At 43.3% G+C, this 24,137-nt stretch overlaps 1 long non-coding RNA gene across 1 annotated transcript; it reads right to left on the minus strand.

Annotated features, from left to right (window-relative positions):
• Positions 1 to 207: 207 nt before the first annotated feature.
• LOC147994682 (uncharacterized) lies at positions 208 to 20,867 on the minus strand. Its single transcript, XR_015686298.1, has 5 exons — positions 20,675 to 20,867; positions 18,803 to 19,045; positions 3,296 to 3,517; positions 2,074 to 2,181; positions 208 to 760 (listed from the first exon to the last, which is right to left on the minus strand). It is a non-coding gene; the product is annotated as an uncharacterized LOC147994682 (long non-coding RNA).
• Positions 20,868 to 24,137: the final 3,270 nt, after the last annotated feature.

Consider the following 24,137-nt stretch of genomic DNA (forward strand, 5'->3'; position numbering starts at 1 on the left):
CAAACACCAAATTGTAACTAAAGAAAAGTGGGTTCACACAAACACACACACACACACACAAACACACACAAGCTGGAGTCTCTCATATGTTGGTCAACTACTCTTAAAAATGACCCCTGCACTGGAGTGATTGGTATACCCAGTCACTCCCTTGAACAAAACTGGTTTCCCCTCTCCCAGCAGGTATACATGACAGTACAGTTCTTACCTTTACCCTAAGGGCTTGGTTTTCATGCATTTATGCATTCATTTTTTTTAAAAAAAAATACAACAAAATAAAATATAGAACAAAACCTATCACTTTCAGATTGGACAAGGCAACCCAACAGAAGGGAGAAAACCCATGAGAAGACATAAGAATAAGAGGCTCACTTGTTCACAGAAAGGATTCATAAAAACAGTAAACCGAAAACCACACTAGATCAGCCAAGGACCTGCTGCAGACCCATGCAGACCCATGCAGGCCTTGTGCATGCCGTGTCAGTCTCTGTGGGTGCATGTGAGCTGTGCTCATGCTGACTCAGCGGGCCTTGTTTCCCTTGGTGTCCTCTGTCCCTTCCGGCTCTTACACTCTTCCTGCCTCCTCTTTTGCAGAGTTCCCTGAGCTCTGATGGAAGAGATTTGATGGAGACGACCTATTTAGAGCTGAATGTTTCAAGGTCTCTCACTCTCATTGTAATGTCCGGCTGTGGGGCCCTGTGTTTGTTTCCATCTGCTTCAGGAGGAAGCTTTTCTGATGACGGCTGAGCAAGGCACTAATCTATGAGTAGAATAGAATATTGTTAGAATAGTAAATATTATTTGTAATTTATCACTACACTGTCCCCTTCCTTCCTTCCTTCCTTCCTTCCTTTCTTTCTTTTTGGACTAGTGTCATTGGATTTCATCCTAGGTCCCTGTGCTATTCAGTCTCTGGTTCTTGGCTGTCTGAGCAGCGTGGACTACGAGTTGGTTGGTTACTCCAGAAGCTTTGTGCCACCACTGCCCTAGCACATCTTGTAGGCAGGGCACCATTGTAGATAAAGAGTTTGTTGCTGGTCTGGTGTTTCTCTCTCTTTTGGTAGTGTGAAGAATGTCTTTCTCTACACGAGCTCGCTGGGGTGAAGGCTCTCTGTAGGCACCAGCTTGACATTTCCATGTTCAGTGAGTTGTGCGGGTGTTGTCTTCAGCAGTAGGCTCTTGCTGTCCGTTTGTAGATAGCGGCCTATAGTCTTGGCCACAGCCTGGGTTGGTTTGGGATTACAATAAGGCCCTGTTGGCCAACAGCTCAATGAGATGTAATTCAGTTCTGGTCCTGGGAGCTTAATTTGATGACTCCAGATGGCCAGCTGGAACCCTGTGTCCCCCATTACTTGGTGATTTCTTTTAAATCACCTTTATATGTGAATGTATTTCAGGAAGTTTCTGTAGTGTGAAATAAAAAATATGAATTCCATGCCACTGCTGGCAGGACACTGGCGGACAGACCGTACTGTTCTCAGCCCAGCAGACTCTCTGACCTGAAGCTCTGAAACCTCTCTGCCTGGCTTGCTAAGTTCCCATGGCGGGTCGCTGCCATGCCATTCCCACACTTCCAAATTCCCACAGCTAGTTAGAGTGCACTTCTCACAAACCCACACTTTACCACAGCGCCTTTCTCTCTTGAACCAATTGAGTCGCCGTGTGAAGGAAAACAGCACACAAACTCGGTTTAAAACCAGCAGGTAACACAATCACTGGGCACAGCAACTCGTATCCTAATCTGTGAGCTTTTTCCTCAGATGGCGGATCCGTTGGGAACTGGGGACTTCCGCTACCTACATTTTGGCTTCCATCCTCATCTCCCATCCCAAAAGCAAGTATACTTCTCCTCCTCCCCTCTTCCCCTCTCCCTCTCTCCAAAAGTCCCACCTACTCTTTATTCATTAGGGGAATGTTCCACCACAAGTTTCTGTATGATTAACCTCAGGAAGGGGGAAGCCAGGGGTCTGCTAAGCTTACATTCTGAGAATGTAATTATGAGTATGTCAGATCAGATACAAACATTGATGTAAGTGGATAACCTGAGCCCAGGGTTGTGTTGGCTCCCTTTACCTCATTCTGCCTCTCCACATTCTCAGCACTCATGCAGTCTGCAGGGTCTATAAGGAGATGTTGCTTCTTCAGAGAACTTGGAACACATTTTGAAGCATTTTGCTTTCCCTTGATTAGTATAAACAATAGGGTAATCGAGAAAATAGCAATTAAAGATCTATGTTTACATACCAAAAAGATGTGTTTCTGTTTACATGATTTTTTTTTAACTTAGGGGTTCTCTAATGTCTGTTAACTTTAGCTAGTTGATAATTTGAAGACTTAAAAGTGGAGTGTTAATAATCAGAATTACATAACATAGAAATTGGGAGAAAAAACAACCTATGTACAATTAAGCAGAATGCTGGAGAATGAAAACCTAATTCTAAGCCTCTGGAGACAGCAAGAATCCATGATTCAAAGTCAGAAGTAAAGGCGATAGGATTGAGTGCTGTTTCTAACAAGGCAAAAACAAACAAACAAACAAACAAACAAACAAACAGCACACTTGAATCCCTCTTCCAATCAAGACCTGATTCTCAGATGTCGCTCCTCACTTTTGTCTCAGCTTGTTCTATAAAATCTACTTCTTGAGGCCAGCAAGATTGCTCAGTGGTTAGGGATACTTACCACCAGGACTGATGATCTGAGTTTGATTCCTGAAACTGTTGGTGGAAAGAAATGCGCATACACATGCACACACACACACACACACACACACACACACACACACACACACACAGAGTATAATATCTATATGTTTGTCTATATTGTCTATCATCTGTCTGTCCATCTGTCTGTCTGTGGTGGTTTGAATAGGAATGCCCCCAGTAGGTTCATATATTTGAATGTTTAGGGAATGGTGCTATGATGTTACTTGACAGGGATTAGGAGGTGTGGCCTTGTTGGGAGAAGTATGTCACTGATGGTGAACTTTGGGGTTTCAAATGCTCAAGATAGGCCCAGTATCTCTCTCCATCCTCCTGCCTGGATCTGAATATAGAGCTCTCAGTGATCATGTCTCCCTGTATGCTGCCATGATCCCCACCATGAGGATAATGGGCTGAACTGCTGCAATCGTATGTAAGCCCAATTACCAGCCTTCAAAAGTAAGAGTTGCCCTGGTCATGGTGTCTTTTCACAGCAATAAAACAGTGACTAAGACATTCTCTATCTGAATACATCTGTCTATATTAAAAATCAGCTCGGGGCTGGGGATTTAGCTCAGTGGTAGAGTGCTTACCTAGGAAGCGCAAGGCCCTGGGTTCGGTCCCCAGCTCCGAAAAAAAGAACCAAAAAAAAAAAAAAAATCAGCTCACATCAACGTTAGAAACACAGGAATCCTTCTTTCCTCAAGGTCACATCTGAAAGAATGCTTGCCCAAAAGTGGACCATAAAAAATTCAGACACAAGCTACTTTAATGAACACAGAAACTTCGATGGTCTATTGTAGATCGTGTGGGACCTACAATAAAGCATATGGCGCAGGCATAAGACAGGCATTAGAACTGGTAAGGCTGAGTGAACTCAAACCCAGGGAATCTCAGTTGAGAAGACCAACAATCAAGTCATTCTCTACCTGCATCTCCCTGCTCCAGTACACTGAACCATGACAGCCATGAGGACTATGGGCACTGGGGCATGTAGTATAAACACCCGAGTTCTTCTCCATGCTAATGAGGTATCTAGATAGCCTTGAGCTCCCCTTCCTGGGTATTTTCTCCCACAAAAGATATATGATTCCTGGTTTACCCCAAATAAAGTGTATAAACTCATATCCACCATTGAATAAACCAATATAAATAAACAAGAATCATCTTAGAGAGCTGTTTCATTAAGGATCACCACAGAGCCAGACACCGCTTGGATCTGAAGGGACCCGGTCAAACAGCTCCCTGCACCAAAATCCCATGGGAGGGAGACCTAGACCTTCAGAGGGGCAGACACACCTGGGAAGCCAGAGGAGACTACTCTCTGCCCACATTTCTGACTCTAGAGGAAAACACCTAACACCATCTGGGCCCCCTGTGCACAGGGTCCTGAGTGAAGGCGGAGCAGGACCTTCTGGTTGCTGCCCTCATGGAGAGCTGAAACCCAGCTCTGAGGAGTGACTCCAGGCCTGAGACCAGAGATAAGACCAACTTTTCTGCTCCAAGCGACCTACCTGGTGGACTCAGGACACACACCCACAGGAACACCTGAAGACCAGTAGACAGGACTGACTACACACCTGAAAGCAGAGCACTCTGTTCCCATAACTGGCTGAAAGAAAACAGGAAAACAGGTCTACAGCACTCCTGACACATAGAACTATAGGATGGTCTAACCACTGTCAGAAATAGCAGAACAAGGTAACACCAGAGACAACATGATGGCAAGAGGCAAGTGCAGGAACCCAAGCAACAGAAACCAAGACCACATGGTATCATCGGAGCCCATTTTCCCACCAAAGCAAACAATGAATATCCAAACACACCAGAAAAGCAAGATCTAGATTTAAAATCACATTTGATCATGATGCTGGAGGACTTGAAGAAAGACATGAAGAACTCCCTTAAAGAAATGCAGAAAAACACAAGTAAACAAGCAGAAGCCTACAGAGAGGAATCACAAAAAATCCCTGAAAGAATTCCAGGAAAACACAATCAAACAGGTGAAGGAATTGAAAATGGAAATAGAAGCAATAAAGAAAGCACAAAGGGAAACAACCCTGGATATAGAAAACCAAAGGAAGAGACAAGGAGCCTATAGAAGAGAATCTCAGGAGCAGAAGATTCCATAGAAATCATCAACACAACTGTCAAAGATAACGGAAAATGGAAAAAGCTACTGGTCCAAAACATACAGGAAATCCAGGACTCAATGAGAAGATCAAACCTAAGGATAACAGGTATAGAAGAGAGTGAATACTCCCAACTCAAAGGACCAGTAAATATCTTCAACAAAATCACAGAAGAAAACTTCCCTAACCTAAAGAAAGAGATGCCCATAAACATACAAGAAGCCTACAGAACTCCAAAAAGACTGGACCAGAAAAGAAAATCCTCCCGTCACATAATAGTCAACACACCAAATGCACAAAATAAAGAAAGAATATTCAAACCAGTAAGGGAAAAAGGTCAAGTAACATAAAGGCAGACCTATCAGAATCACACCAGACTTCTCACCAGAGACTATGAAAGCCAGAAGATCCTGAACAGATGTCATACAGACCCTAAGAGAACACAAATGCCAACACAGGTTACTGTATCCTGCAAAACTCAATAAACATAGATGGAGAAACCAAGATATTTCATAACAAAACCAAATTTACACAATATCTTTCTACAAATCCAGTACTACAAAGGATAATAAATGGTAAAGCCCAACATAAGGAGGCAAGCTACACTCTAGAAAAAGCAAGAAACTAATCATCTTGGCAACAAAACAGAGAAGAAAAGAACACAAACATACTCTCACATCCAAATATGAATATAACAAAGCAATAATCACTATTCCTTAATATCTCTCAACATCAATGATCTAAAATCTCCAATAAAAAGACATAGATTAACAAACTGGATATGCGATGAGGACTCTGCATTCTGCTGCCTACAGGAAACAAACCTCAGAGACAAAGAAAGACACTACTTCAGAGTGAAAGGCTGGAAAACAACTTTCCAAGCAAATGATCTGAAGAAGAAAGCTGGAGTAGCCATTCTAATATCGAATAAAATGAATTTTCAACTAAAAGTCATCAAAAAAGATAAGGAAGGACACTTCATATTCATCAAAGGAAAACTCCACCAAGATGAACTCTCAATCCTAAATATCTATGCTCCAAATACAAGGGCACCTACATACATAAAAGAAACCTTACTAAAGCTCAAAGCACACATTGCAACTCACACAATAATAGTAGGAGATTTCAACACCCCACTCTCATTAATGGACAGATTATGGAAACAATTTAAACAGAGACATGGACAAACTAAGAGAAGTCATGAACCAAATGGATCTAATAGATATTTGTAGAACATTCTATCCTAAAACAAAAGGATATACCTTCTTCTCACCACCTCACGGTACTTTCTCCAAAATTGACCATATAATCGGTCATAAAACAAGCCTCATCAGATACAGAAAGATAGAAATAATCCCATGCATCCTATCAGACCACGACAGGCTAAAGCTGGTCTTGAATAGCAATAAGGAAAGAACACCCACAAATGCATGGACATTGAATAATGCTCTACTCAACGATAACCTGGTCAAGGAAGAAATAAAGAAACTGAAGACTTCGTAGAATCTAATGAAAATGAAGGTACAACATACCCAAACTGATGAGACACAATGAACGCTGTGCTAAGAGGAAGACTCATAGCTCTAAGTGCCTGCAGAAAGAAACAGGAGAGAACATATATCAGCAACTTGACAGCACACCTAAAAGTCCTAGAACAAAAAGAAGCAAACACACCCAGGAGGAGTAGAAGGCAGGAAATAATCAAACTCAGAGCTGAAAGCAACCAAGTAGAAACAAAAAGGACCATAGAAAGAATCAACAGAACCAAAAGTTGGTTCTTTGAGAAAATCAACAAGATAGATAAACCCTTAGCCAGACTAACCAGAGGACACAGACAGTGTGTCCAAATTAACAAAGTCAGAAATGAAAAGGGACACCTAACAAGAGAATCAGAGGAAATCCAAAAAATCATCAGATCCTACTACAAAAGCCTATATTCAACAAAACTGGAAAATCTGCAGGAAATGGACAATTTCCTACACAGATACCAGGTACCGAAGTTAAATCAGGAACAGATAAACCAGTTAAACAACCCCATAACTCCTAAGGAAATAGAAACAGTCATTAAAGGTCTCCCAACCAAAAAGAGCCCAGGTGCAGACGGGTTTAGTGCAGAATTCTATCAAACCTTCATAGAAGACCTCATACCAATACTATCCAAACTATTCCACAAAATTGAAACAGATGGAGCACTACCGAATTCCTTCTATGAAGCCACAATTACTCTTATACCTAAACCACACAAAGACACAACAAAGAAAGAGAACTTCAGACCAATTTCCCTTATGAATATCGACGCAAAAATACTCAATAAAATTCTGGCAAACCGAATCCAAGAGCACATCAAAACAATCATCCACCATGATCAAGTAGGCTTCATCCCAGGCATGCAGGGATGGTTTAATATACGGAAAACCATCAACGTGATCCATTATATAAACAAACTGAAAGAACAAAACCACATGATCATTTCATTAGATGCTGAGAAAGCATTTGACAAAATTCAACACCCCTTCATGATAAAAGTCCTGGAAAGAATAGGAATTCAAGGCCCATACCTAAACATAGTAAAAGCCATATACAGCAAACCAGTAGCTAACATTAAACTAAATGGAGAGAAACTTGAAGCAATCCCACTAAAATCAGGGACTAGACAAGGCTGCCCACTCTCTACCTACTTATTCAATATAGTTCTTGAAGTTCTAGCTAGAGCAATCAAACAACAAAAGGAGGTCAAAGGGATACAGATTGGAAAAGAAGAAGTCAAAATATCACTATTTGCAGATGATATGATAGTATATTTAAGTGATCCCAAAAGTTCCACCAGAGAACTACTAAAGCTGATAAACAACTTCAGCAAAGTGGCTGGGTATAAAATTAACTCAAATAAATCAGTAGCCTTCCTCTACACAAAAGAGAAACAAGCTGAGAAAGAAATTAGGGAAACGACAACCTTCATAATAGACCCAAATAATATAAAATACCTTGGTGTGACTTTAACCAAGCAAGTAAAAGATCTGTATGATAAGAACTTCAAGCCTCTGAAGAAAGAAATTGAAGAAGACCTCAGAAGATAGAAAGATCTCCCATGCTCATGGATTGGCAGGATTAATATAGTAAAAATGGCCATTTTACCAAAAGCGATCTACAGATTCAATGTAATCCCCATCAAAATACCAATCCACTTCTTCAAAGAGTTAGAACAATTTGCAAATTCATCTGGAATAACAAAAACCCAGGATAGCTAAAACTATCCTGAACAATAAAAGGACTTCAGGGGGAATCACTATCCCTAAACTCAAGCAGTATTACAGAGCAATAGTGATAAAAACTGCATGGTATTGGTACAGAGACAGACAGATAGACCAGTGGAACAGAATTGAAGACCCAGAAATGAACCCACACACCTATGGGCACTTGATTTTTGACAAAGGAGCCAAAACCATCAAATGGAAAAAAGAGAGCATTTTCAGCAAATGGTGCTGGTTCAACTGGAGGTCAACATGTAGAAGAATGCAGATCGATCCATGCTTATCACCCTGTACAAAGCTTAAGTCCAAGTGGATCAAGGACCTCCACATCAAACCAGATACACTCAAACTAGTAGAAGAAAAACTAGGGAAGCATCTGGAACACATGGGCACTGGAAAAAATTTCCTGAACAAAACACCAATGGCTTATGCTCTAAGATCAAGATCGACAAATGGGGTCTCATAAAACCGCCAAGCTTCTGTAAGGCAAAGGACACTGTGGTTAGGACAAAACAGCAACCAACAGATTGGGAAAATATCTTTACCAATCCTACAACTTATAGAGGGCTTATATCCAAAATATACAAAGAACTCAAGAAGTTAGACCGCAGGGAGACAAACAACCCTATTAAAAAATGGGGTTCAGAGCTAAACAAAGAATTCACAGCTGAGGAATGCCGAATGGCTGAGAAACACCTAAAGAAATGTTCAACATCGGGGGCTGGAGAGATGGCTCAGTGGTTAAGAGCACCGACTGTTCTTCCTGAGGTCCTGAGTTCAAATCCCAGCAACCACATGGTGGCTCACAACCATCTGTAATGAGATCTGATGCCCTCTTCTGGTGTGTCTGAAGGCAGCTACAGTGTACTCATACAATAAAATAAAATCTTAAAAAAAATAAATTTATATAAAGAAATGTTCAACATCTTTAGTCATAAGGGAAATGCAAATCAAAACAACCCTGAGATTTCACCTCACACCAGTGAGAATGACTAAGATCAAAAACTCAGGTGACAGCAGATGCTGGTGAGGATGTGGAGAAAGAGGAACACTCCTCCATTGTTGGTGGGATTGCAGACTGGTACAACCATTCTGGAAATCAGTCTGGAGATTCCTCCGAAAATTGGACATTGAACTACCTGAGGATCCTGCTATACCTCTCTTGGGCATATACCCAAAGGATGCCCCAACATATAAAAAAGACACGTGCTCCACTATGTTCATAGCAGCCTTATTTATAATAGCCAGAAGCTGGAAAGAACCCAGATGCCCTTCAACAGAGGAATGGATACAGAAAATGTGGTACATCTACACAATGGAATACTACTCAGCTATCAAAAACAATGACTTTATGAAATTCGTAGGCAAATGATCGGAACTGGAAAATATCATCCTGAGTGAGGTAACCCAATCAGAGAAAAACACACATGGTATGCACTCATTGATAAGTGGCTATTAGCTCAAATGCTTGAATTACCCTAGATGCCTAGAACAAATGAAACTCAAGATGGATGATCAAAATGTGAATGCTTCACTCCTTCTTTAAAAGGGGAACAAGAATACCCTTGGCAGGGAATAGAGAGGAAAAGATTAAAACAGACACAGAAGGAACGCCCATTCAGAGCCTGCCCCACATGTGGCCCATACATATACAGCCATCCAATTAGACAAGATGGATGAAGCAAAGAAGGGCAGGCTGACAGGAACCGGATGTACACAGCCAGAATACAGCAAATACAGAGGCGAATGCCAGCAGCAAACCACTGAACTGAAAATAGGACCCCATTGAAGGAATCAGAGAAAGAACTGGAAGTGCTCGAAGGGGCTCGAGACCCCTTATGAACAACAATGCCAAGCAACCAGAGCTTCAGGGACTAAGCCACTACCTAAAGACTATACATGGACTGACCCCTGGACTCTGACCTCATAGGTAGCAATGAATATCCTAGTAAGAGCACCAGTGGAAGGAGAAGCCCTGGGTCCTGCTAAGACTGAACCCCCAGTGAACGTGATTGTTGGGGGGAGGGAGGCAATGAGGGGAGGATGGGGAGGGGAACACCCATAAAGAATGGGAGGGGGAGGGATTAGGGGGATGTTTGCCCGGAAACCGGGAAAGGGAATAACACTCAAAATGTAAATAAGAAATACTCAAGTTAATAAAAATAAATAAATAATTAATTAAAAAATGCTTAGCTTGGTATCAGCACAAGGTGCTTAGTATTACTTTTCTGAGTTAATAATAATAGAATTATTTAATAATTTCCCTAAATGTGTCCAACAGTATTCTATTCTCATAATGCTTCCCCTTTCCCTATCCTTCTATAGTTGGCTTCCTGGAAACATGCCTGAAGAGCAGATGGGCTTGGCCAACCCTGCTTTGCCCCTTCCTGCTTGTGGTTCTCACAGTAATGGTATAATGCAACATCCCGACATGGGGAAGCAATGTTTTTTTTTTTTTTTTTTATTAACTTGAGTATTTCTTATATACATTTCGAGTGTTATTCCCTTTCCCGGTTTCCGGGCAAACATCCCCCTCCCCCCTCCCCTTCCTTATGGGTGTTCCCCTCCCAACCCTCCCCCCATTGCCGCCCTCCCCCCATAGACTAGTTCACTGTGGGTTCAGTCTTAGCAGGACCCAGGGGGAAGCAATGTTTATAAGAAGCATGGTTATGCTCGCCTCACTGCTTCAGAATAGGGTGTGCTGTGGACTTGATTCCCATGACCCCAGCAATATTTAGGGCAGAACCACCCAAGCAGAGTGTCTTCATGGTCTCTCCACCATAATAACATATGGGATAGGAAAAGATGAGATGCCATCTGCCTGGGCTACCTTTCTGAGTCTTGAAGGAGCCATGACTCTTAGGCTGCTGTTTTTGCTGCCTGTCTGTGAGTAATAAATCATCTGACCTCTCACATGAATGTTCTATGTCATTGGATTTATGAACATGATAGCCTTTGCCTACAACCCCGAGAGGTATCTAAAGAGTCTAAAGAGTAACCTTGAAGAAAGCCCCACAGATATTTATATTTCAGGTCTGGAGATTGGTGGCACCTATTGTGTGAGCCTATTTGACTTTGTTTCAGTCTATTGCCTTTTGAAATATCAGCTCAGCTCAGCTCCATTTTTCCAAGAATTACCCACTTCTGTATCCACTCATGGTATGGCTTACTAAAGCTGTGTCTGATCTGTGGAGGGCTTGACCTCTAATGCCTCAGCTGTTGAATCAAGGTGGAACACCAGGAGGAGGAGGGGTGGGGAGGAGGAGGAAAAGGAGAAGGAGGGAAAAAGGAGAAAAGAGAAAGGGAGAAAGGGAGAGAAAGGGAGAGAGAGGAGAAAAGGAGGAAGAAGAAGGAGGAGGAGGAGGAGGAAGAAGAAAATGGAAGAAGGAGGAGGAAGGAGGAGGAAGAAGAAGAAGAGGAAGAGGAGGAGGAGGAGGATGAGGATGAAGAGGAAGGATAAGGAGAAGGAGAAGGAGGAGAAGAAGAAGAAGAAAAAGAAGGAAAAGAAGAAGCAGCAGCCAACTGGTAAACCTCAGTATGTGACATCAAATGTTCTCCGGACCTTGAATAGAGGGATCTTGGTATTTTGCTGTTTTGCAAATCATCTAGGGGTAGGTACAAGGGACTGACCCACTCATGGTCTGGACCGTTGGTATAAATAAGCCCAAAAAGGCAATTTGTAGAGACTGCAGTTAGGAAAACAAAACAAAGCTGAAACCCTAGGAGACTCAGAGGAGACATTAAGCAGTGGGTGAAATTTGCTGAGGTTAATCAAGCTCAAACTTCATTGTCTCCAGTTTGGGAAAATCAAGGTAGCAGGGCTAGTAATGTGTTCACATTATCATTCGGCTTTGTAAAAAATTTTTTAAAAAATTTAATGTATATGAGTACACTGTAGCTGTCTTCAGATACACCAGAAGAGGGCATCAGATCCCATTGCAGATGGTTGTGAGCCACCATGTGGTTGCTGGGGATTGAACTCAGGACCTCTGGAAGAGCAGATAGTGCTCTTAACCACTGAGCCATCTCTCCAGCCCTAGTTTTGTAAAGTTAATAAAAGATTTTAATTATAATAGTTTGAACATTGTCTCATTCCACCAATTTCCTCTCTAACACACTTCTTACTTTCATGGTGAGTTGAAGTAGCCATAGGAATTTTGGGAACTTAAGGACCAATAAAGTTGAAAGTACATTTTATGGTTGCCCAGTGGACTATTTGCAGATCACACCGAGGTCCACATAATAAACTCTTTTTAGCCCTTTACCTGTAGGAATTTCACTGGGGCTGTCCTTATGCCAGCTGCCCACCTGCTTTGTAATCCAAAGGCGTGGGACCAGAGATATTACCCCAATGCCTTGCAGTACTCATTGGAAGAAGTTTGAAACAAGTTTGGAAGCTGTTCTATGGTAAATTCCTCAGATCGTTGGATCTGTAGAAACTACAAGGCAGAAATTTGGCGCTATAGTCAAGCGTGGAAGAAGTCACATCGTCACACCTATATACATCATAAGGATGAGCACAATCTCCAGAATGGCAGAACAAGGCCTCTGCAAACCCATCCCTCTATGATACCAACAAGAACCTTGGGAAACTGTCAAGAATTACCTTTTTTGGAATGTTATAAATTAATGGAAGGCTTATAGCCACTGGGGAGAATTTATTCAATAAAGACGCTTTAATGTCTGTAAGAACAGTGAAAGGTGACATATCAGCTTTCAATAATCCCTGTGCCTGTCCCCACATTACCTGGAAATCAGGAACCCAACAGCTGTGGTGGCAAGCAACCTAGAAGCCATTGGAGGAGCAGGGCAGAATAAGGCCCTGCTCCTCCAGTCTCACCAAAACCATTTTCTGGACTTTCTTATTTTTATCAATCATTTTATTCATTTACATTTCAAATGATACCCCCTTCTCATCCCCATCTCCCCTCCTCTTTGCCTCTATGCGGGTGCTGCTCCACCCACACACCCACTTCTGCCTCACCTCTCTAGCATCCCCCAACACTGGGCGTCAAGTCTCCACAGTACCAAGGGCTTCTCCTCCCATTGATTAGATATGACCATCCTCTGCTACATATGTATCTGGAGCCATGGCTCCCTCCACATGTACTCTGGTGTGTGATTTAGTCTCTAGGAGCTCAGAGTGGTCCAGTTAGTTTATGGGGTTGCAGTCCTCTTCAGCTCCTTCAGTCCTTCCCCTAGCTCTTTTACTGGAGTCTCCTGGCTCAGTCCAGTGGTTGACTATGAGTATCTGTATCTGTATTGGTCAGGTGCTGGTAGAACCTCTCAGGGAACAGCCATACCCTGCTCCTGTTGGCAAGCACTTCTTGGCATCAGCAATAGTGTGGGGGTTTGGTCTGCAGATGGGATGGATCCCTAGGTGGGGCAGTCTCTGGATGGCCTTTCCTCAGTCTCTGTTCCATTTTTTTGTCCTTGTCTTTCCTTTGAACAGGGAACATTTCAGGGTTAAAATTTTTGAGCTGTGTGGGTGGTCCCATGCCTCTACTAAGGGCTGTGCCTATCTACTGGAGGTGGTCTCTATAGGTTGTATCTCTCCTTGGTTGGGCACTTCAGCTAAAGTCATAGGAGCCTCTCACTTCCTTGGAGTCTTGGACTTTCTCTTTTCTTTTTTTTTTTTTTCTTTTTCTTTTTTTCGGAGCTGGGGACCGAACCCAGGGCCTTGCGCTTGCTAGGCAAGTGCTCTACCGCTGAGCTAAATCCCCAACCCCGAGTCTTGGACTTTCTAGTGCTAAAGTGGCTTTCAGTTGACCCGATTTACAGCTTGCTTTGCACAAATAACCCTGTCAGCAAGACACTTCATAAAAATAAGTGTCATTCTCTTTTGAGTTGTTGGCTAGGCTTGACTCCCAAACAGCCCATTGCTGGTGTCCTTATTTCCTCCCTCCCCACTGAGGTGTAAGTCCCTATTGCTGAAGACACCATGTATTTCAGACACAGGGCACAGAGGTCTCCAAGCTGGGACTGACTGAATACTCCCTCCCCAAGGGCTAGCATTCATGGAAACAGAAGGCATCATGCAAGCTTGCAAAAGAGGGAGGAAACCAACAGCCTACCAAGCTGAGCTATATCTCTTAACCAATGTCAGTGACCAGCATGGCACAATAGTCCTATGGGTGCAGTAGTGACACACAGTCCTTGGTAGTAAACAGCTGCTCTCTAATTGAATGTAAGACTTGCTCAAAAAGAGGGATACCATGCTTGATACTGGATACCTGCCTAACTACTAATCCATGCTAGTGAAAACATGGCTACTGGAGGAGAGTCAGCAACCACTACTTTACTGAACCAGCAAAATCCCTAACAATCTATAAGCATCTGTCCTTATCCACAGGAAGTGTGTAGTCTTAACCCTTATCAATGAAACTTCTCTTTGAAAGAAAGGGAAACTACTACAGAAAGCCACAACCAATCAACTGCAGAGTTGCGGGTATGTATGCACATATTCGGAGTTGTAATGTATCCAGTGGATACATCTACAAAACATTCCTGCACATACGGCTCAGAGAACATTATAGAAGAGGGAGTTGAAAACTGTACAGGCTAGAGAATCAGGAACTTTTCTGCGAGATGGGATCTCCTAGCAAGGTTAGAAACTCTACCTATACAGTCTCATCCAATAATGAGCTGAACAAAAATGACACAATGACCTCAACAAAGAACTCCAGGCAACCTAGAAAGCTGTGTGTGGGAAAGGTGGTCCTCCCTCGGGAAGAACATAGCAATGGTTTGTCCAGTGTCAAATGGTCAGCCCTGAAAACGTGCATACAAGTAACATTATATGGGCTCAACAGGTTATATTCAGGGATATATACATATATGTATGTATATATGCATACAGATACATATTTGTGTGCCATCAGAGAAATAATACAGACATAGTAAGATAGCACCTCATACTCCTCAAATAATCCTATCTTTGAAAGACTGACTACATTAAGTGTTGGTGAAGTTGTGGAAGAGCTCAACATATACATGGCAATGAGGATGTAAAACAAATATGGACCTTGGAAAACAGATTGTCCACTGCTTAAAGCTGACTGCTGGCCTGCTTTGAACCAGCCGTTCTGGTTCTAGATGCTTGTTGCCCCAATGAAGTGAAGACATCTGCTCTAATGAAGACAAAACTCATCCAACTTTTATGTTTAAAAAGCCTAAAATTGAGAGCATTCAGTGTTTACCAGGTGAAGACTTTGAGGAAGACAAAACATCCAAACACTGGAAGGCAAGTTGAATATTCTTAATCTGGAAATCTGAATCCCAAACAGCTGAAAAGTCCAAAACTCTTTGAGCATTGACTTGAGACCATGAGGTCTGTATTAGGAGTGTCCAAACCTCTGTGTGTGTGAGTGTGAGTGTGTGTGTGTGTGTGTGTGTGTGTATGTGTGTGTGTCTGTGTGAGTGTGTGTGTCTGTGTGAGTGTGTGTGTGTGTGTGAAGTTTTAAAATATTTAGGTGTTATTAAAATATTTAAAAGATGGTATAAAGTTGCCTTCAGGCTACGTGTATAAGGTGTACAAAGTATAAATTAACTTTGTGTTTAAGTATCAAGAAGTAATAGAAAGGAATTAGCTATGGATACTAAAAGTACAGACAAAAACAGTACCCAAAGCAAAGTTCTACTTAAATAAAGGTTTGAACACTGCAAACTCATCTTTAACGCCAGAAAACAAATCACTGAGATATTGGCACATAGGTGTACACATGACAGTCAGGGAGGAAGGACTGAGAAGGAGAATGGGGAAGGATTTTGAGGGACAGACACTCATTATCTTGATCATGATGATGATTTGCCAAGTCATGGCAAAAATAATAAATCACACATCTCAAGTATATGTAGTTTGTGGTATTCCCATCATATTTCAATCAAGCTGTTAGAAACGAGTCCACCATGGTGGCTTTTGCATATATGAGACATGACACTTCATTAGTTGAATGATTTAGAACTTGGCTTTGACTAACACATTTAAGCTGATTAAGAAAAAATACCCTTGTAGTTAACATTAAATTAAAGGGGTTGGGGATTTAGCTCAGTGGTAGAGCGCTTGCCTAGCAAGTGCAAGGCCCTGGGTTCGGTCCCCAGCTCCGAAAAAAAAAAAAACATTAAATTAAATTGTTGCTTTTTTTTTTTTGCTTGTTTTGTGTGTTTATTCTGCCATAGGCTTTATTATGTAGCCCAGGTTCCCCTCAAACTTGAAATTCTCCTGTGTAACTTCTTAATTGCTAGGATCAGATGTGGTGCAGTTAACTTTGTAAGAAAAGCTTTAATTCTTAATTTTATTTTATGTGTATGTGTATTTTTCCTGTAATACGTTGTATTTTTCTGTGTGCTACTTTTGTACTTGGCTCTTGTAAAGGCCTGAAGAGGTTGTTGTATGCCCTGGAACTTGAATTATAGAGGTCGATGATCTGACATGTGAATTCGGGGAATCAAACTCTGGCCCTCTGGAAAAGAAGCTCCAGCCAGAACTAACTTTTTAAAAGGTGTTTTGTTTTCAAATCTATATTGCCAATGAAACAAATGGGCATTGGGAAATTATCAATATGAATAAGCAGGGTGGTTTTTTGTTTTTTTAGTATTACTGTCAAACTGTCAAAGCCTTAATGAGGTTGAACAACTTTCCCTGTGTTTATTGGTACCTGTGGTTTTCCTTTGTGTGGTGCCTATTTGTCTTGGTTCTGTTTTCTCCTGGGCCTTTTCTTTTTTGGTTTGTGTGTTGTCTTTGTTGAGGTTGCTTTCAGCCAAAGTGAGCATGAGGTCATTTGCCTGTAAAAATGTTCAGTAAGTCACTGCAGATGTAGGATTGGGTCTCCAGGGAAAAGAAAACAAATGAACAAAAGCAAATTAAAGTTAAAGGAATGAAAAGGATCCAGTGGAGGCAAAATCCAGTGGAGGATTGAGTGACCTGGAAAAACATGTCCTTGTGTAACCCCAGCCAGCTGGACTTCCTTTAATAACCAATTTAGTGTGGCATACAAGTCTGCAAGAAGTCCCCAGGCTGCTGATGCTTATCAAAGTGTCTGCCTACTCTGTTGGGGTTTTTTCTTTGTTTTGTTTTGTTTTGAAGTTTTTTCTTTGCTCTTGGCGAACTCCAGTTCGGTGTGCCCTCTTAAGACTACAGGATTTCTCGGTCCCCAGCTCCGGAAAAAAAGAACCAAAAAAAAAAAAAAAAAAAAAGACTACAGGATTCCGCCGTTGCCTCTGCACTGGGAATTTGGAGGTGCTGCTTCTGCAGCTGGCCTAGATGTCTGGCTTGGTGCCTCTGAAACCCCAGCTAGCTGAAGACGTCAGTCTTGTCTAATGCCACTGCTGTTGAAGCTGAGCCTCAGGGCTGCTGTCACAAGAGACAAGACAAACAGCTGTGGCTTGTGTATGCAGGGTCACTTGCCCTAGTTACGGCAGCCAGAGATATCGAGGCCAGGCTCTAGCTGCTCTTGATTGTCCTCAAGCCGTGTTCACACATTCTCAGACTTTTTAGGTTGATCTGCAAAATAGGATATTTTAATATTTTCCTCTTAAACAAATTTCCTTCCCTTCTCCCAATTCTGGTAACTTAGACTTCACAAAACCTGAAGCCACCCCTGATTCCAGGCAAAACTCCATGAGAAGTGTTTCTGTTGGGGCTGCTGGTTTTCATCATCTTTTTTTTTTTTTGGTTCTTTTTTTCGGAGCTGGGGACCGAACCCAGGCCCTTGCGCTTCCTAGGTAAGCACTCTACCACTGAGCTAAATCCCCAGCCCCTTCATCATCTTTTTAACTGTTAAGTGGCAGGGTGAAGGAACAGAATCGGTCTGATTTCATTTTTCTATTTCCTAGTGATGTGTTTATAAAAAGATAAAGAGCGTGAAGATATGTTCTGTGGAGGTGTAGTAAGTTGTGGGGGGGAAGGGGTGCCTATGCTGAGACATCCTTTCCCCTGAGGCACCAGCTACAGGACTATTCAGGGCATGGGGAGGGGAGTTAAGAGAGTAGAAGAGGCAGAGAAAGGCAGAGAGAGTGGGGGAGGGGAAGAGAGAGAGAAGGGGAGAGAGGAGAGGAGAGGAGAGGAGAGGAGAGGAGAGGAGAGGAGAGGAGAGGAGAGGAGAGGAGAGGAGAGGAGAGGAGAGGAGAGGAGAGGAGAGGAGAGAAGAAGTACAGGCCGGCCATGAGCATGTGGAGGGGTGGGGGAGGGAATGGGAGGACAAGGCAGGAAGGCAGGAGCAAGAGAGGAAGCAAGCAGCCCCTTTTATAAAGCCAGACATACCTAGCTGTTGCCAGGTAACTGTGGGGTGCAGCCTAGACAGAATGCTAACACCTATTATCTGCAATGTAAGGCTTGTATGCTGGCTAGTTTTATGTCAACTTGACACAAGCTGGAGTCATTGGAAAGAGGGTCTCTCAACTGAGAAAATGCATCCAAACGATTGGCCTGGAGTGTATTTTCTCTTTTCTTCCTTTTCTTTCTTCTGTCCGTTCTTCTTTTACTTCCTTCCTTCCTTCCTTCCTTCCTTCCTTCCTTCCTTCCTTCCTTCTCTCTTTAAAGTTTATTTAACACAACATAATCACTACTTCACTGAGGTGGCTGACCACATCCACTACCAAAGCTGCCTCTAAACTGGAATTCATTGTCTTAGCTTTCTTGTCAGCTCCAGGGGCACAGCGCTCCTTCTGAAGGCTGCTCTGTCTGCCTCCCCTCTTGTGAATCTCACAAGCCACTCACCTTCTGGATCTTAGGGCCGAGGCCTGCCAGCTGGACAGCTGCTGCGCAGGGTGGCAGGCATGATCTTGGAGATACTGGATACTCCCATGCATAAGGTACCAACAGAAATACCTCCAGGCAAACTGCTCCTTCACATGGCCTTGAGAGACTTGAGAGACTACATGTCCTGCATTGCATGAAGGTTGGGCAGACTCTTGTCCTCCAGCGGGAAGTGTAAACTTCTTTCTTGGCAACTATCGCCACCTTAAAAAGAAGCTTACAGGTGTCAGTCAGATTCTTAGGCATCAGCTTCACGGCAGCTGCAGGATCCAAGGTGGAGGCTAGAAAGGAAGGGGCGTGTGTGCCTCAGCGTCTCTTCCTGGAGTGTCTTTTCTTAATTAGTGATTGATTGAACGGTCACGATTCCCTCAGGGTCTTAGTGTCTTGTTAATTGTGGAGATAGTCCCTCATCTCCCTCGTTTCCTACACATCTACTGATTATCCCCTCTGAACCAAGCTTAGCCAAACACAACATTGAATTTGAAAGAAGAGGAAAGCAGAAGTGGGCTTGGCTCTTCACTTAACTGATTCAGTCAGTCAATCACTAACTATGGTTTTTTCTTACATATCTTAAATTTAAGGTTTTTCCAAGGGAGAGGATTGCTTTGCTTTTCCTATTTCTAAGGCTTCAGTGTAGGTAAAAAGGCTATACCAGGAGCCTTCACCACCATATGTTTCCCCATGACATTGAAAGGGTAATGTAAGAAGAGAGAATTCTTTCAACAAGACAGTAAGCCATTCTATTGACACGTCCTATAATCCCAGCAAGCACGCAGAAGGTGCAGGCAGGAGGATCAGGTCAACCTGATTCAAGGTCATCCTTGGCTACATAGTGAATTTGAGGTCAATCTAGGCTAGCGACATGAGACCTTGTCGAAAAACTAAACTCAAAAGTCAAAGTAGCAGTGTGTAGGCTGTTCAGATACATGTTTTCATGCTTGCATCCAGGAGCATGATGGTTCTTTCCCCGCCCCCTAGCTAACATACAAACAAATATATTCACTGTTCCACTTTCAGCTGATTTTTTAAAAAAGTGTAATTTAGTTATAACCTCATCCTCATCCAAAAAGGGGCGTGTGTGTGTGTGTGTGAGTGTGTGAGTGTGTGTGTGTGTGTGTGTGTGTGTGTGTGTTTATAAATTCTAAAGAGAAAGAGTCAGGAGTGAAAAGCAGTCTCTCAAATATCCTCAAAAAAATTGAAATCTAATGGGGTTGATGTATTTCTTAAAATTCCATAATTGGCTGATCGCCTGTGGGTCATACACCAATTCACTTCAACCATAACTTGTGAAATTGCAATGCCATTTTTAGTTTTAAAAGACACCATGACAATAAATCATGCTACGAATGGATTTCAGTCCAAGCATTTAGCTGTGCCTCACATTTGCTAAATGAGAGTCAAAGTTGGCTCTGATAGAGTATCTGTCGCACAGCCACCTTGATTCAGCGGTATAAATATTTATGTGAAGCCTAGTTGGGGCGGTGTGAAAGACTGCAAACACATCTCTTCTCGTTATATAAACTATCAAACTCTTCTGATTATTTTGTTTCCTTCAAAGCCATTTACTAACAACACACACAAGGATGAGAGCGAGCGTCCACATTTCCTAGCCCAGGCGTCCTCGGAAGTGGATTACAGAGAGTAGCCCAGTACCTGAGGGAATTCTGGATGTATAAGACCTACTTCTTGCTCCTGGGTACTTTCCAGTGTTGTCGTCAGAAGCCCAGCAGGAGAGTGCTCTGAGATACTCAATTGAAGGACATAGATTACTTCCTGAGGAAGACTGAAACTTGTGAACAGAGTAAAAAGCCATTGCAGCAGCTGAATACTCACTGTGTACCAGGCACTGTGAATAGCATCACTGTCTCATTCAAAGAGAACAGCACTCAGCATAGGGAATGCTACCGGCTTCATTTTGCAGGTAAAGAGACAGCTTTTGAGAGATGAAGCAATTTGCCTAAGAGTGGCAGGCAAGGCTGGAGTTCTCCCTCTTGACATGTTGTTTACCTATCATTCACAAAGCTCTGGCTTGGATCCCAGCACCTCGCAGATTGGGTGTAGCGGGCGTGCCTGCAATTCCAGCATTTGGGAGGTGGTTAGCTAGCCTGGTCAGGGACTGTGCCGGATGCCGGAGAGGCGGCAGGCGTGGTGGGGCACATTCTTGTGCCCTGACATAGCCTCTCCTGATATAGCCAAGCACAGAAGCTTTGGATAGGCCTTGCCCGCATCGCCTACAAACACACAGCCTGAATGTACTCATCTGTATATTCATATATGTATAAATATATACTGATGTGTCTGTAAAAAGATAAAGAGAAGGGAGATATGTTTTGGTGGATGTGTTAGTGAGGTATGGGGAAGTGGGTGCCTCAGTAGGCCCATGCTGAGACATCCCTTCCCCCTGAGGGACCAGCCTCACAGCGGTATAGTATAGCATTTATTCAGGGCATGGAGAGGGGAGTTGAGAGGGTAATAGAGGCAGAGAAAGAAAGGCAGGGAGAGAGAGAGAGAGAGAGAGAGAGAGAGAGAGAGAGAGAGAGAGAGAGGAAGAAGGAGGAGGAGGAGGAGGAGGAGGAGGACGAAGCCAGCCATGAACATGTGGGGAGAGAGGGAGGAAGGGAATGGAGAGGGGAGGGGAAGAGGTGAGGGGACAGAGCAGGAGCAGAAAGACAAGAGCAAGAGAGCGAGGAGGAAGCAAGCAGCCCCTTTTATAGTGAGTCAGGCATACCTGGCTGTTGCTAGGTAACTGTGGAGTGGAGCTTAGACAAAATGCTAACATGTGAATGTGTGAAATTGTCAAAGTTAATTAGAAATATTTTCTTTTTCAAAAAGGACTTGCTGTGGAAGCTAGGTGTGAGGGGGGCATGCTTCTAATATGAGTCTTGTGGGACTCAGGAAGCTGACAGTAGGATGGTGAACTCAAGGCTGGCCTGGGACGCACAATGAGCTCGTAACTCAGAGAGAGGGTGTGGGGATGCTAGCTTAATGTTTTACAGTCACAGGAGGAAAATGGACAGCATGCAGTGTTTTAATGGGGATGAGGGTGGGGAGTGGACAGCACTGAAGCCCAGAAGCCCACGTTCCTACTTTATTATACTAACCCCGAATGCAGAAGTAGGTTTTCCCCAGTGGGATCAAACACTCATCTACTGAGTGAACTTGAGCAGGGCAGATCGGAGCCTGACAGTTCATGGTTTACATTCTTAAAGAACCCCAAGTCGTGCTACCGCCCGGGCACTTCTCAGCTGCTGCCATGATGACCTCCCCCACCAATCCCTCTCACAGACTGTGGAGACCACGGACTGCCAGAAAACCTGGACTTCCTTGAGTTCCCTTCTCCAGCCATGTGTATATCTACATGTTCCTGCCTTCCTATCCTGAGCTTGGATGTCCGTCTTTGAAGAACTTCACCAAATGCTTCATTCACCAGGTTCATGCTAGGAGCTGATAAAGATACGGACCACACGAAGAGCTTTCCTTCAGGGAAGCAAGCTTCTGAGACCTCACTGAACCAGAGACGATTGGAACTACACCTAAGTGACTTCACGTAGCCATATTGCCGAAAGAGCATGTGAAATCTATCAAGAATTGGGGACCGTGGAGAGAACATCAGTCATGGAAAAGAAAGAAAGAAAGAAAGAAAGAAAGAAAGAAAGAAAGAAAGGAAGGAAGGAAGGAAGGAAGGAAGGAAGAAAGAAAGAAAGAAAGAAAGAAAGAAAGAAAGAAAGAAAGAAAGAAAGAAAGAAAGAAAGAAAGATTGGACACAACACTGGGAGACGACAACAAGGAGAAGCTCAGCAAGCCTGTGGGACTGAGAGCTCCCGCCCACAGGAGCCATCTGTGAGAGTGCTAAAGCAAGGGGGCTGCAGGGGCTGGCGGTTCCCAGGGCACCCCTCTAAGATGCTGCATTATCTTCTCATTGCAGAACACTTGACAAAAGCATCCTAAAGAAGGTTTTATTTTGGTTCTCAGCTTGAGTGTGGACAGAAAGGCGTGGAGGCAGGAGCATGCCCAGCTAGTGACAACTTAGTCGCTGACAAGAAGCAGAGGGTAATGAACATTGGTCCTCAGCATGCTTTCTTGTTTGTTTTCAGTTGAGAACCCAAACCAAGGGAATAGTGTCACCCATATTCAAAACCTCTCTAGAACACTTTCACAGTCCCACCTGGAGCTCTGTTTCTATGGTGATTCTACATCCAGTCAAATTAACAGTGAAGATTAACAGTCACACAGGATTCATCCTTCTTAGGCCACCCTGCTCCTCCACCTCCTCTTGTCTGCCTGAGGAGGCACTGACTTGAAAGGGCTGAGAATCAGCTAACCCCAGGCAGTTCCCTCCAGCTCCTCGCCTTGGCATCCTTTGTGCCTGGCAACGAGAGTCACTGTACCTGCTCTTTCTTCCACATCGTAGGAGAACAAGATAAACTTCTCAATTTACTTCTTTCTCAAGCCAAGACTGGGGGGAACTGTGAATCCAGCTTGCACTCACCCTAGCACCTGCAACCCTGCCAGCCAACCACTGGAAACGGTAAAGGAAGACTCCACTTTCTTCTCCTACCATTTCACTCATCGACTTCCTGCTCTCTGGCTCTCCAGAGACACAGCCACACTCCAGACGCTCAACCATCTCCACCAAGCGTACTGTGGGCTGCTCTCAGCTTCTGGCAAGTGCTCTACATGGCAAGAAAACTGTGGTGTCTCACGGGCGACTTTCTCCGCAGACTGTTTAGCATCTTATCAAATGCTTGAGGGTGACCTGCAGCTTTGCAACCCATTTAGGCTTTTATCAGCTGTGGATTGGCAGTCAAGTACACTTTGGAAACTTAGTTACAATATTCATCAGGAGAACTGGGTGAGCCATGGCTTCCAGGATGCACCATGTCCCCCACTCAACGCTCATTCTAGAACTAACTTCTCCAAACCTCTCTTTAAAAAGAAGCTACTATTTCACTGTAATGGGTGTGTTCCCAGCGTCTGATGTACACATTCAACATGACTTTTAGGACCTGGAATGTGTGAGATCTATTTTGAGTGTTTGGCAGCAGCCTTGGCTTACCAGATAACTCTGGATTATGTTTTGTTCAGGCAGACTGGTCAGTCCCTCTTTAGATGTCTTTGCAACCAATGTGAGTCAGAACCGTTCATTTCTTCCAAGATTAATAGCAATCTTGGTGGCAGGGCCAAGGGGATTCTGTTTGTATGGCAAATAGTAGATATTCGGTAAATTAAATAAGCATATGAACCCCAATAAATTATGAATTATTCTTGCTGTTGGAGCTTTTCTAGCACTGGAATA

Source organism: Rattus norvegicus, chromosome 4 (genome assembly GCF_021556685.1).
Source record: "Rattus norvegicus strain SHRSP/BbbUtx chromosome 4, alternate assembly SHRSP_T2T, whole genome shotgun sequence".
In the NCBI taxonomy this organism is placed as follows: domain Eukaryota; kingdom Metazoa; phylum Chordata; class Mammalia; order Rodentia; family Muridae; genus Rattus; species Rattus norvegicus.